The sequence below is a fragment of the Hakea prostrata genome, chromosome 4 (genome assembly GCF_041222555.1).
Source record: "Hakea prostrata isolate BN-2017 chromosome 4, UWA_Hpros_2, whole genome shotgun sequence".
Classification (NCBI taxonomy): domain Eukaryota; kingdom Viridiplantae; phylum Streptophyta; class Magnoliopsida; order Proteales; family Proteaceae; genus Hakea; species Hakea prostrata.
The window spans coordinates 41947639-41959957 of record NC_142603.1 but is presented as its reverse complement, the minus strand read 5'-3'; positions in this window follow the sequence as shown (position 1 = coordinate 41959957).

Below are 12319 nucleotides of genomic sequence, written 5' to 3'. Positions count from 1 at the left end.
GTGTGACCATATAAGTAAGGCAAGAAAGGAAGTGTCTTTTGATTCGACTTTTGATTATACTATGTTGATGTTTAAATAGATATTCAATTTTTTATTTTCAAAATTACTACCTAATACAACTCATTAGTTTTTAATTTCTTTATCCTGGATCTACTAAATAATGTTTTTTCCATTGAAAAAAATAACTAAAGTTATGCATAGTTTCATTATTCTTTATCTAAATATTTCTACTTTATCTTGGAATATTTTGTTATTTTCTCTTTTTCCTTCTCTTTTGTATGTTAAATAAACTAGATAACATAAATTTTTGCACTGCCACTAAAGAATAGAGGCCTTAAAGCACTAATACCCCACTTTATGTTTGAAAAGCATAGACACCCCAAAATTAGATTTTCATTGGACCCTTAGTATAATTTGTCACCGAGAAACATTAAATCACCGTTTATCAAGTATATAATAATTGTTGAACCTCTTTTTTTTCCTCCCAACAATGGAAGCGGAAATGGGAATAAAGGCAGTGGTGGAAGAGAAATCTCAACTTGCAGAAATTTCTGAGAAGAGATCCAACGTCAAAACCATTTTTTGAGAAGAAACCTCAACTTTAAAAAATGGAGGAAAGGGGGTGAGAAAGAGATCCAACTTGCATAAATTTATGAGAAGCGATCAACTTCTAAACGATTTTTGAGAATAAATCTCTACTTGCATAAATCTAGATTCTTCTCTTCCCTCTTTGTTTTCTTCATCTTCTCTGAGGTTTGAGGAAACATATGTGAAGAAGGACGCCATATATGTTCAAAGAGAAAGGATGGAGGAAAGAGAGTGAGAGGGAATTTGTGGGTTGAAGAAGATTTGAAGTGAGTTTGTAGAAATGGGGGGTATCAGCTAAACAGGTCTCAAAATTGGGTATTTTTTTATTATTTAAATCATCTTTTTAGAAGTTTCCTCCATACTGATGTATGTTGATGATATTTTTATTTTTTCAAATGTTTCTTTATGTTATGTTAAAGCTTTGAAAAATTTCTTACCGAAGTATCAAAAATTTTCGGGTCAACATATCAGTTTGGAGAATAGTAAGCTTTTTCTTGGACATGTGCCTCCTAGTCGGAGACAGAAAATTGTGGACATGAAATATCCCAATTGCACTCTTTCCTACTTGATATCTGGGGGTAGATATTTTTAAAGGAAGAGTTACTCGTATCAGATTGCAGCCAATTTTAGACAAGATTAAGAATTGGCTACAAGGGTAGTGTGGAAAGCTGATACCTATGGCAGGTAGAGTAGAGCTGGTACGTTCAGTTATTTCTAGCATGCTGATTCATAATTTTTCAGTGTACTGGTGGCCTAGCTCTATTATTTCTCAAGCAAAGGCTTGGATGCGTAACTTCATTTGGACAAGGAGTATAGAGGCTGTGAAGAAGGTTACAGTTGATAAGCATGCATTTACCATTATTTATTTGACTTAATTCCCCATACTAATTTAATTAAAGAGAGCTAGTTAAGTATTTTTTCATGAATAAGGTGATTTTGGTTATTAGAGATAATATGGAGTAAAGTTGGCAAATATATTAGATATTGGTGGATTTTAAATCATGACATTCAGTCTTTCTGCCCAAGAAATCATGAAAAGTGAGATCTTAGCCAAAGTGGATATAGGTGGAGGTCTAAGGAACAAAATTGGTAATAAATCTGAAAATTGAATAAACATACCTACCTTCAATATTTTGGGCATATCTCTTTCGTATGAGCTTGGATTTTGGTGATTCAAGATACCATGGAACGATATCGAAAATATCTACAAATTTATAGTTTTGAGTTTTTCCAAAATCCGAACGAATAAAGGTCAAATCTACTGGTAAAGAGAGGGGATTCATTGTGTGCGGGAGACATAAAAGAGAAGCCAACCACAGAGAAGAGGAGAAGACGGCGAATGCAGCTCTCATCTCTCATTGCTGAAGAAGAAGACCACATCTCTCTCTCTCCCTATGTTTCATCTTTATTTTTCTTATGAACTTTGTGATAATGAGTAGCTAGTTCCTTTTCTTTGGGATGTAGATGAACCATGCTTATTTCAATAATTTGATTGTTCTATATCTTTTAGTTGATTGTGTTTGAGTTTGGCCAAAGATGTTTTATAGCTCAACGAACTAAGCGTGCCAAGCTTTGGGGAAGGACGATAGTCTTGTGAAGATAGAGCATATCTAGGTAGACCATCCCTAATTTGTTTTGAAGTGTAGAGTTATATTGGTTAGGGAAAAGCATTGGGGATTCGAAATCCCAAAGATTTTCACTTATTCATAGTTAACGTTTTTGCATCAATTTGTAGATTTAGTTTAAATTTAGTTTTCTTGAATTCAATCTTAGTGACTTAGCCTTTTAGTTCCCTATAGTTCGACCCCGTACTTTCTACTTGCTAGATTAGTATAGGATTTTATTTTTGATTGGTTAGCGACACAATCAAATTTTGGCACCGTTGCTGGGGAACCAAAGCACGGTTGCTAGGATTGATTTTTATCAATTAGGCATAATTTTTAGAGTAATTTTAGTGTTTTTAATTTTTAATTTTTCATTGCTTATTTAACTAATCTCTTTTTCTTTTGTTTTGTAGGTAACTGCAAGAGTAGCGCTTCGATAGTTAGTTTAGGTTTTTACCTTTTCTTTCTTAGATATAATTGTATTTAGGACTTTTCAATTGTAATATTTACATTAGATATGGTTGTTTAGGTTAATTTTTAAAAATCTCCATCTCTCAGATCCCACGTGTAACTTTTGTTCGAGAGATCACGTGGATTGCGCTTCAGGTACGTCCTAAACTCTCCCTTTTGCTATAGTTATTTTCTTTTAATTTTACTTATTTAGCTTCTTTTTGTTTTTTATTCTTTTGTGTGTATGCATGGTTGTCGCTCCCTAAACCTTGAGTTGACTCCACTTGCCGTGGGTCGTGGGCTTGATCCGGAAGGCCCAGTTTGTCATGGGCCCTATTCTAGAAAGCCCACTAACGGGTGAATACGTGGAGATGCCATTTGAGTGGCACTCTCCTGTAGGGAGGTCAGCTGAAGGTACCTTGCTGAAGAGAGTTGAGCTGAAAGGTACCCTCACAGCCTTACCATTTCACCCACAGCCTTTGGGGCTCTATATAAACTCCATTTCGTGCTCATTCTTGACACACAGAATTCCTCCTCCTCTTTCTCTCTCTCTCTCCCCGTTATTCTGTTAAGCAGTGAACATAACCTGATTATACCTTGAGTAAACCTTTCTGGGGTCCAACCTTAAAGGTTTGGGCTGACTGATCTTGGGGTGAAGACACTTTTAGAACCCATATTGCACAATTCGGGGTGTCTAAATACCTTAAAGAAAGTATTTCATGTACGTTTCAGCTCTAAAGAAGTACTGTGATTACAACAACAGTTCTGGTGTGCGTGCAGATCCCTCAAGCGTCAACAACACCAAGTGAAACTACATGTGGTCACAAGCCTGCCCATGGCCTTGATTCAAGGCAATAATGTTTTTGCCCTGACCCACCCTCATGGCCAAAATCCTAAGTGCAGGCCTTGTTCGGGCCTAGGGCTGGTCAAGGCCACCAGGGCCAAACTTGCACCCTTTGTTAATTTGGTTAATTTCAACATATGGACTATTTAATTGAATGGAAAGACCCTATATATTTTTATTATATATATATACTAGTAAAAATAACACGTGCAAATGCAAGTGTGACCATATAAGTAAGGCAAGAAAGGAAGTGTCTTTTGATTCGACTTTTGATTATATTATGTTGATGTTTAAATAGATATTCAATTTTTTATTTTCAAAATTCCTACCTAATACATCTCACTAGTTTTTAATTTCTTTATCCTGGATCTACTAAATAATGTTTTTTCCGTTGGAAAAAATAACTAAAGTTATGCATAGTTTCATTGTTCTTTATCTAAATATTTCTACTTTATCTTGGAATATTTTGTTATTTTCTCTTTTTCCTTCTTTTTTGTATGTTAAATAAACCAGATAACATAAATTTTGCACTGGCACTAAAAAATAGAGGTCTTAAAGCACTAATACCCCACTTTATGTTTGAAAAGCATAGACACCCCAAAATTGGATTTTCATTGGACACCTTAGTCTAATTTGTCACTGAAAACCATTAAATCACTGTTTATCAAGTATATAATAATTGTTGAACCTCTTTTTTTTCCTCCCAACAATGAAAGCGGAAATGGGAATACAGGCAGTGGTGGAAGAGAAATCTCACATGCAGAAATTTCTGAGAAGAGATCCAACGTCAGAACCATTTTTTGAGAAGAAACCTCAACTTTAAAAAATGGAGGAAAGGGGGTGAGAAAGAGATCCAACTTGCATAAATTTCTGAGAAGAGATCAACTTCTAAACGATTTTTGAGAATAAATCTCAACTTGCAGAAATCTAGATTCTTCATCTTCCCTCTTTTTTTTCTTCATCTTCTCTGTGGTTTGAGGAAACATATGTGATGAAGGACGCCATATATGTTCAAAGAGAAAGGATGGAGGAAACGAAGTGAGAGGGAATTTGTGGGTTGAAGAAGATTTGAAGTGGGTTTGTAGAAATGGGGGTATCAGCTAAACGGGTCTCAAAATTGGGTATTTCTTTTTCATTTAAATCATCCTTTTAATCTGAACCCTCCGTTTAGCATATTCCACATGTCGCCATGTGAAAGTGCACTGTTGTGTGCAGTAGAGAAATGTGTACAGTAGAGATTTTTTTTTCCTCTATGTTTAATACGGAGGGTAACATACACCAATTATAGTTGTCTTCAAAGTATATGCTCAAATATGTTCTTTTTTTTTCCTTTTGGTATCTGAGGTTCATCGGGCCAGCTTATGAGCTCCTCGATTATGTACAGTCTGGAATCCTCGTTTTGATTCTAAAAAAAATCAAGAATTCAATTGGATTAGCAATTTGATTCTAAAAATTTACATAAATAAATTTAAAAAGAATGTAGAATTAACCAAAAACTTAAGTCTGTCTTTGTGGTAACATAATAAAAAAATAGAACATAAATGGAATCATTGAATCAAAATGACTTAAGGTCTAATTCAGGGCTTGGATAAAGCATAGCACGAAGGTCAATATGAGGACGAAGTTCTTGGTTAAAGTCCGGGTCAAGATTAAAGCTAAAATCAAAGACAAAATTCAGGATCAGGAAGAAAATCAATGCCACAATTACAGTCTGAATAAGGGCCAAATTCATAAGCGTAAAAAATTAGGACCAAGAAAGGCCGGCCCAAGTGAAACTACATGTGGTCACAGGCCTGCCCATGGCCTGGATTCAAGACAATAATGTTTTTGCCCTGACCCACCCTCATGGCCAAAATCCTAAGTGCAAGCCTTGTTCAGGCCTAGGGCTGGTTAGGGCCACCAGAGCCAAACTTGCACCATTTGTTAAAGTCCCACATGATTTGCCAATCTGAAAACTGTAATCCCGCTCACAGAGCTCCACTGCCACATCATGCATTGATAAGGGAAAAGAGAACCCAAAGTTCTAGCTGCAGAAAGGTGCTCAGGTCATTCTATACAAATTAAAATATTAATGAAAATAATGGGTTTTTGTGCTTCCTTGTTTCCATGACTTATCACTTGCAGATACAAAAGCCCAACTGATTTTATGATGTCCCCCGTTTCCATGGACCTCCTAGCTCGAAGCAGGAAAACAAGGGGACACTTACCACCGGCTAAAAATTCTCTACTGGTAAAAGCTTCTTGAATGAACAAATGATCTCAGGTTATTTTAGGGTCTCAGAGTCCCTACAGTTGATTCTCAATCAAATAACTTGAGAATATTGTTTTTCAGTTGATTATCTAATAGAGTATGAAAAATGAAATTGAATTGAATGAAATGATAAGATAAATCAGAGGTATATATAGACTTACATCACACGATTTACATCACACTACCTCTATGTGACACATGTTAGTCTTATTTCCCCCCCCCCTCAAACTAGGCTGTGGAACTAGACCGAGTTTGAAAAGTATTCCCCCAAATTCTTTTCTATGAAGCGCTTTGGAAAAAAATCAGCCAATTGGTGATGTGTAGAAACATGACATGTAATAAGATGACCCAGCGCCACCTTCTCCCAAACAAAGTGATAATCCAATTCCACATGCTTTGTACGACCATGAAATATAGAATTAACGGACATGTGCAAAGCACTAAGATTGTCACAAAAAAGAACAGTGGGCTGCGGTTGAGGAATTCCAATATCACGTAACAAAAAAGTCAACCAAGTGAGCTCCGCAATAGTGGAAGCCATGGCACGATATTCGGCTGCTGTACTTGATCGGGAAACTGTGGATTGCTTTTTTACACTCCAGGAGATGCAATTGGCCCCAAGAAAAGTACAAAATCCACTAGTAGAACGACAAGTTATGGGACATCCTACCCAATCCGCATCGAAAAAACCATAGGGCTGAAAAGAACTCTCACGATGAATGCGAAGCCCATAGTCCAAAGTTTCACTAATATAGCGTACAATACGTTTGACAGCCACAAAGTCAGCCATAGTGGGAGATTGCATGGACTGGCAAACCGTATTAATGGCAAAAGATATATCTGGACGAGTCATAGTCAAATACTGTAAACCCCCAACAATGCTACGAAAGAAAGTCACATTAGGATATGGAGAAGAACCAATCGTCTTTAAAGAATGAGGTAACATAGGAGTGGGCATTGGCTTCACCCCATCCATTTGAGCACGTCGAAGTAAATCAGAAGCATATTTTGTTTGTGAAAGATGCAAGCCATAAGATGTAGAAATGATCTCAATGCCAAGAAAGTAATGAAGGGGACCCAAATCCTTCATAGCAAAAGTCTTGGCCAAAGTAGAGATAAAAGTGGTAATAAATGCCGGATCATTTCTTGTGAGGACAATGTCATCGACATAGAGCAACAACAAAAGTATCAGACCATCAGCCCGATAGACAAAAAGGGAGCTATCAAACATGCTACAAGCAAACCCAAACTCCAATAAAAATCTACTAAAGCGATCAAACCAAGCCCTTGGCGCTTGACGTAAACCATAAAGAGATCTATGAAGATGGCATACATCATTAGGTCGAGATGAATCAACAAGTCCTGGTGGTTGATTCATGAAGACTGGAGCAGTAAGAAACCCATGTAAAAAGGCATTCTTAACTTCCAATTGCCGAATTTCCCAATGCAACATAGTGGCAATACTAAGAACCAAACGTATAGACCCAGGTTTAATAATTGGGCTAAAAGTCTCAAAAAAATCAATACCTTCTTCATGAGTAAACCCACGAGCAACCATTTGGGCTTTAAGCCTCTCTAGAGTACCATCTGGTTTTAACTTGGATTTGAAAATCCATTTACAACTCACAACATTCATCTCAGGAGTCCTTGGTACCAAAGTCCATGTATTATTAACAACAAGCGCATTCATTTCTTCTTGCATATCTGCTTGCCAACCAGGGTGAGCCAAAGCAGCCTTGACTGTCCGAGGTTTGACAGGTATACAGGTTACAGCAAGAGCATATCGTGGATTTGGTTTCCTAACACTAGTTTTAGCACTGGTAACCATGGCATGAGTAGAGACGGAAATCGGCCCAAGATCATTATTCAACACTGTAGAAGCATTTAAATGACCCAAAGAAGTATTTGTAACACCACAAGCCCATTACCATGAGCAATACTATCAAAGCCCACAATAGTAGAATCAGATGTAACATTTTGTGAAGACAAGCCCACTTGACCAATTTTGTTATTTAAGCAATCAGATCTGGAAACAGAACCAGGAATCTCTCTATTTAGTGTTGCAATTTCATCATATCCAGAGTGTCCATTAACCATGGAATCATCACTAGAACCTCCCATATTAGTCCCTTCATTACCAGATCTTGCAGGTTCAGATATACAAGTAGCATGAGTAGAATCAGAATTAAACCAAGAAGACAATTTTGAATCATAGACAGGTAATGATAAATTCTTAGAAACAGAATCAGAAACTAAACTATAATAACTTGTCCAACCCTCAAGAGAAGAACATGGAAGTGAAGACTCAGAAAAGGCAATAACTTGAGAAGTACAAAAAGAAAACACACTCTCATCAAAGATTACATCACAAGAAATATAAACTCGGCCAGTGAAAACATAAAGACAACGATAACCCTTATGACGGTCACTATACCCCATAAAAACAAAAGCCAAAGACCAAAGATCAAACTTATGAGAAGCATAAACCCAAAGACAGGGAAAACATGCTGAGCAAAAACTCTAAAAGAAGAATAATGTGGCTGTTGGCCAAAAAGGACATGCAAGGGATTATCCATTTTTAACACTTTTGAAGGTAGTCAATTGATGAGAAAAACTGAAGTAAAGAAAGCTTCTACCCAGTATTTCAAGGGAACAGAAGCATGAAACAATAAAGCTAAACCCAACTCAACCACATGTCTATGCTTCCTCTCAACAATACTGTTATGAGCTGGAGTTTTAGGGCAAGAAACACAATGAATGATACCCTGGACAGCAAGATGATCCTGGAAAGCTTTGAGAGAAAACTCTCCTCCTCCACTTTGAAAAACTTTTATTTTAGAAGAAAACCGCCTCTCAACCAAAGCTTGAAATTTCAAGAAGACACTAAAAAATTCAGATTTCTTATGCAACGGATAAAGCCAAGCGAATCTGGAGTAATCGTCAACAAATAGAACATAATATCTGTAATGTTGCACACTAGTTACTGGAGCCTTTCCCCATAGATCACAGTGTATCTTGTCCAACAGTGCCAATGTTCTAGTAAAAGAACTAACATAAGGTAAATGAGAGCTATTACTAAACTAAAACTATTACAAACAGTCCTCTTATTACAATTCACTTTTATCAATCCATGAGTCTTCAAAAAAGTAGTAATCCTAGAATATGGATGCCCCAACCTTTGATGCCATACATCTTCAGAGGCAATCACAAACCTAGATGAAAAGAATGCCATACCGAAGAAAAACAGAAGCAGAATTAATAGAATCAACAACAAAAGCATGACCAACAGTAGCAGAATCATCATCACCAAAAACATACAACCCTCCTTTCTTACTCCCCGATGCCAGAATCTTCTGAGTTTTGATCTCCTTAATAAGAAACCACAATCAGTAAATTCAATCGAACAACCAAGATCTCTGGTTAGTTTAGAGACAGAGATCAAGTTCTTTTTAATGTCAGGTACAACCAAAACATCTTTAAGAGGCAAATTCGTACTACCAAGATTTAAAGAACCATTACCACATGTGTAATCGGCAACCTTTCACCACTACCTACCATGAGTGAACAAGAATCTTGAAGAGACATAACAGAAGAAAGCTTACCCGGACTATTTGTAACATGGTCAGTAGCTCTAGAGTCAGGAAACCACCCCGATCTTGAGATGAATTGAATCGAATTGCTGCTAAAGCCTGAGGAACATCGTCAGATTGATAGGAGTGATCAAATCGACCCCAACACTTGAGAGCACCATGGCCAAGTTTCTTACAAATTTGAAAACGAATAATAGATTTTGTAGAATTCAAGAGGCTTTCCTAATTTTCTTTTCTAGAAGAAATTTTCGAACTATTCTTGCTGACAGACTTCGTAGTAGGAGCAAACCCTCGGTTTTGTGAAGTAACGGACAACCACAACCCTAAAAAGATCGTCCTCCTTTATTTGTTTTGCGAAGCAAGAAAAGCCGGATTCGGAGTCGGAGACTGACTAAAATTTTCTCGGCTTCGCAAATCATGACTCTGAAGAAGCGAGATTAAAGCAGCGTATGTAGGTACCGGCGGCTTGAGCATGGTGGTTGCAAATGCCTCATACGCCGGACCTAAATTTGTCAAAAGAAGGAACACCTTTTGTTGATCTTCAACTGATTTTCCAATTGTAGCTAATTGATCACAAAGGGTCTTAAATTGAATGAGAAATTCATTTAGAGATACATACCCTTTCTTCTTGAGAAAGTGTAATCGAGATAACAACTCAAATTCTTGAGCCTCAGAAGATTGGGAAAAAGCATTAGATAGCAATTTCCATAGATCGAATGATGACTGAGCTACAATAGCTTTCAAAAAGAGTTCCAATAATCCACGCTCTAACAAGATGATCGGTCTTCAGCCATGAATGATAACTCGGATTTGGCACATCTTCACCTGCAAAATTCTAGATGACCACCTCAGGTGCTAAACATTCTCTTGTAATAAAGCCGTCTAGATCTTGACTTTCTAGGAGGGATAAGATCTGAGTGTGCCACAACAAGTAATTATCAGAAGTTAATCGAAGAGTGACAAAGTTTGTCACATTCAGGTTGCTTGGATAAGTATAAGGAGAAGAAACAGGGTAAATAGAGACGCCATTAAAGCAGGGAAAGCAGAGAGCGAAACCCTAACTTCGAACAAAACAAATGAAAGAAAGTTCAAGAAACAAAAAGAACTTCGTAAATGGAGAAGTCAAAACGCTGGAAAGCCTGATACCATAATAGAGTATGAAAAATGAAATTGAATTGAATGAAATGACAAGATACATCAAGGGTATATATAGACTTACATCACATGATTTACATCACACTACCTCTATGTGACACGTGTTAGTCTTATTATAATCCCATTTTCTCATTGTAGCAGCTTTTTGATGCAGAATAGCCTCAAATCTGAGCTTTCCTATTATCAATAAGCAGAATAATATGGATTAATCTGCAATCTATGAAATTCCGTAGCCCATTCCCTAGTTGTTCTATGGAATTATGTAGCTATTATATTAATATCATAAGCAATTTTACAAGTGATATTCAAACAAGGCAGTATAGATGCCCCGAGGTTCCCTTGCTTCGAAATATTCTACTTCAGCAGATCTTTGGTCATTTTCTTGCATATGTTTTGAGCTTGCAACTGGTGATGTTCTCTTTGATCCTCATAGTGGTGAAAACTTTAATAGGGATGAGGTGTGGCTGCATATCGCTTCTTATCATTTTACCATTTGCTTTCTTACCCATTATTGTTAGGACATTTTTTTTTAAAGAAATTCCTTTGGATGCTTCTTGTGAACTTTTGGAGGAACTTTCTTATTATTTCTAACTACATTGATAGTTGTTCCCATTTTTTAAGTGGTTGGATCCTATTAAAGCCGAGTGTCATCCAGCATGTGACTTCAAAGAAGCCCACCAAGCAACACCAGAAATCAGTCCTTTTGCATAATATATTGGCACTAATGAAATAATTAATTTTGTATTTTCCTTTTCCGTGGAACCTCTTTTTCAAGAAATTAGTCCTTTCCTTATCAGTCCTTATGCTCCACAAAGAATTTTTGAATTTTAATGTTTTTATTTTGGCTTGGACAAGTTAGCATAACTTCTATATATGAGAATGGAATATTATCGTTGAATTGTTAAAGTCTTAGTCGGGGTAAGATGAATTATTATGATACCCATATGTTTGAATGTTTACTCAAGTGTTTGGGTTAGTTAAAAACTTCTAATGCATTTCATTCCTCTGTTTTATAGGAAAATATTTGTCAAATCATTCATTCTTTTGTTTTTATGTTTCATGAGTGCACGTCTCATTTATTGTTCTTCTTTCCTCCAAAATTATATTATAGTTCAGGAATATTTTACACTCCTTTTTTTTTTATTTTCTAATGATAAACTACAGTTTCTTAGTAAAGTTCTTGCATCTGTCTAACTCTCGAAGGCCCTTCTAAAATCTGATTGACAGAGTACGTATCCATGAGAAACGATTCGATGTTTTGTATTTTTAATTGGTATTATTCCACAGAGAGTTTTCTAAATTTTAATGTTTTTATTTTGGCTTGGACAGGTTAGCATAACTTTTATCTGTGAGAATGGAATATTATCAGTGATTCGTTGAAGTCTCAGTCATGGTAAGATGAATTATTACTAGACTAGATTGATGGCCATATGTTTGAATGTATACTCAAGTGTTTGGGTTAGTTAATGACTCTTCAATAGTAGCCAATAAATTTGGAAGTTTAGGACAGTTTAGACATCTGTTTTATTTCACATAGGATCCAGTGTCATAAATATGTGATGCCTTATACCATCCATATGATTTGATTAATCAAAGAACTTTTGGCCTAATTTGGGTTTTGGATTTCAAACTACTAGTGTTGTGCAATTCTAGAATATTTTTCTATGATTTAGAGGTACATCTACTATATGTGTTGTTCTTTGATTCAGAAGCACATCTACTAGATTCTAGATTGTTAATCAGGTGGTTTCCTGAGTGCCCCTCTCATTTATTGTTCTTCTTTCCTCCAAAATTATATTACAGGTCAGAATATTTGACATTCCTGTATTTTTATTTT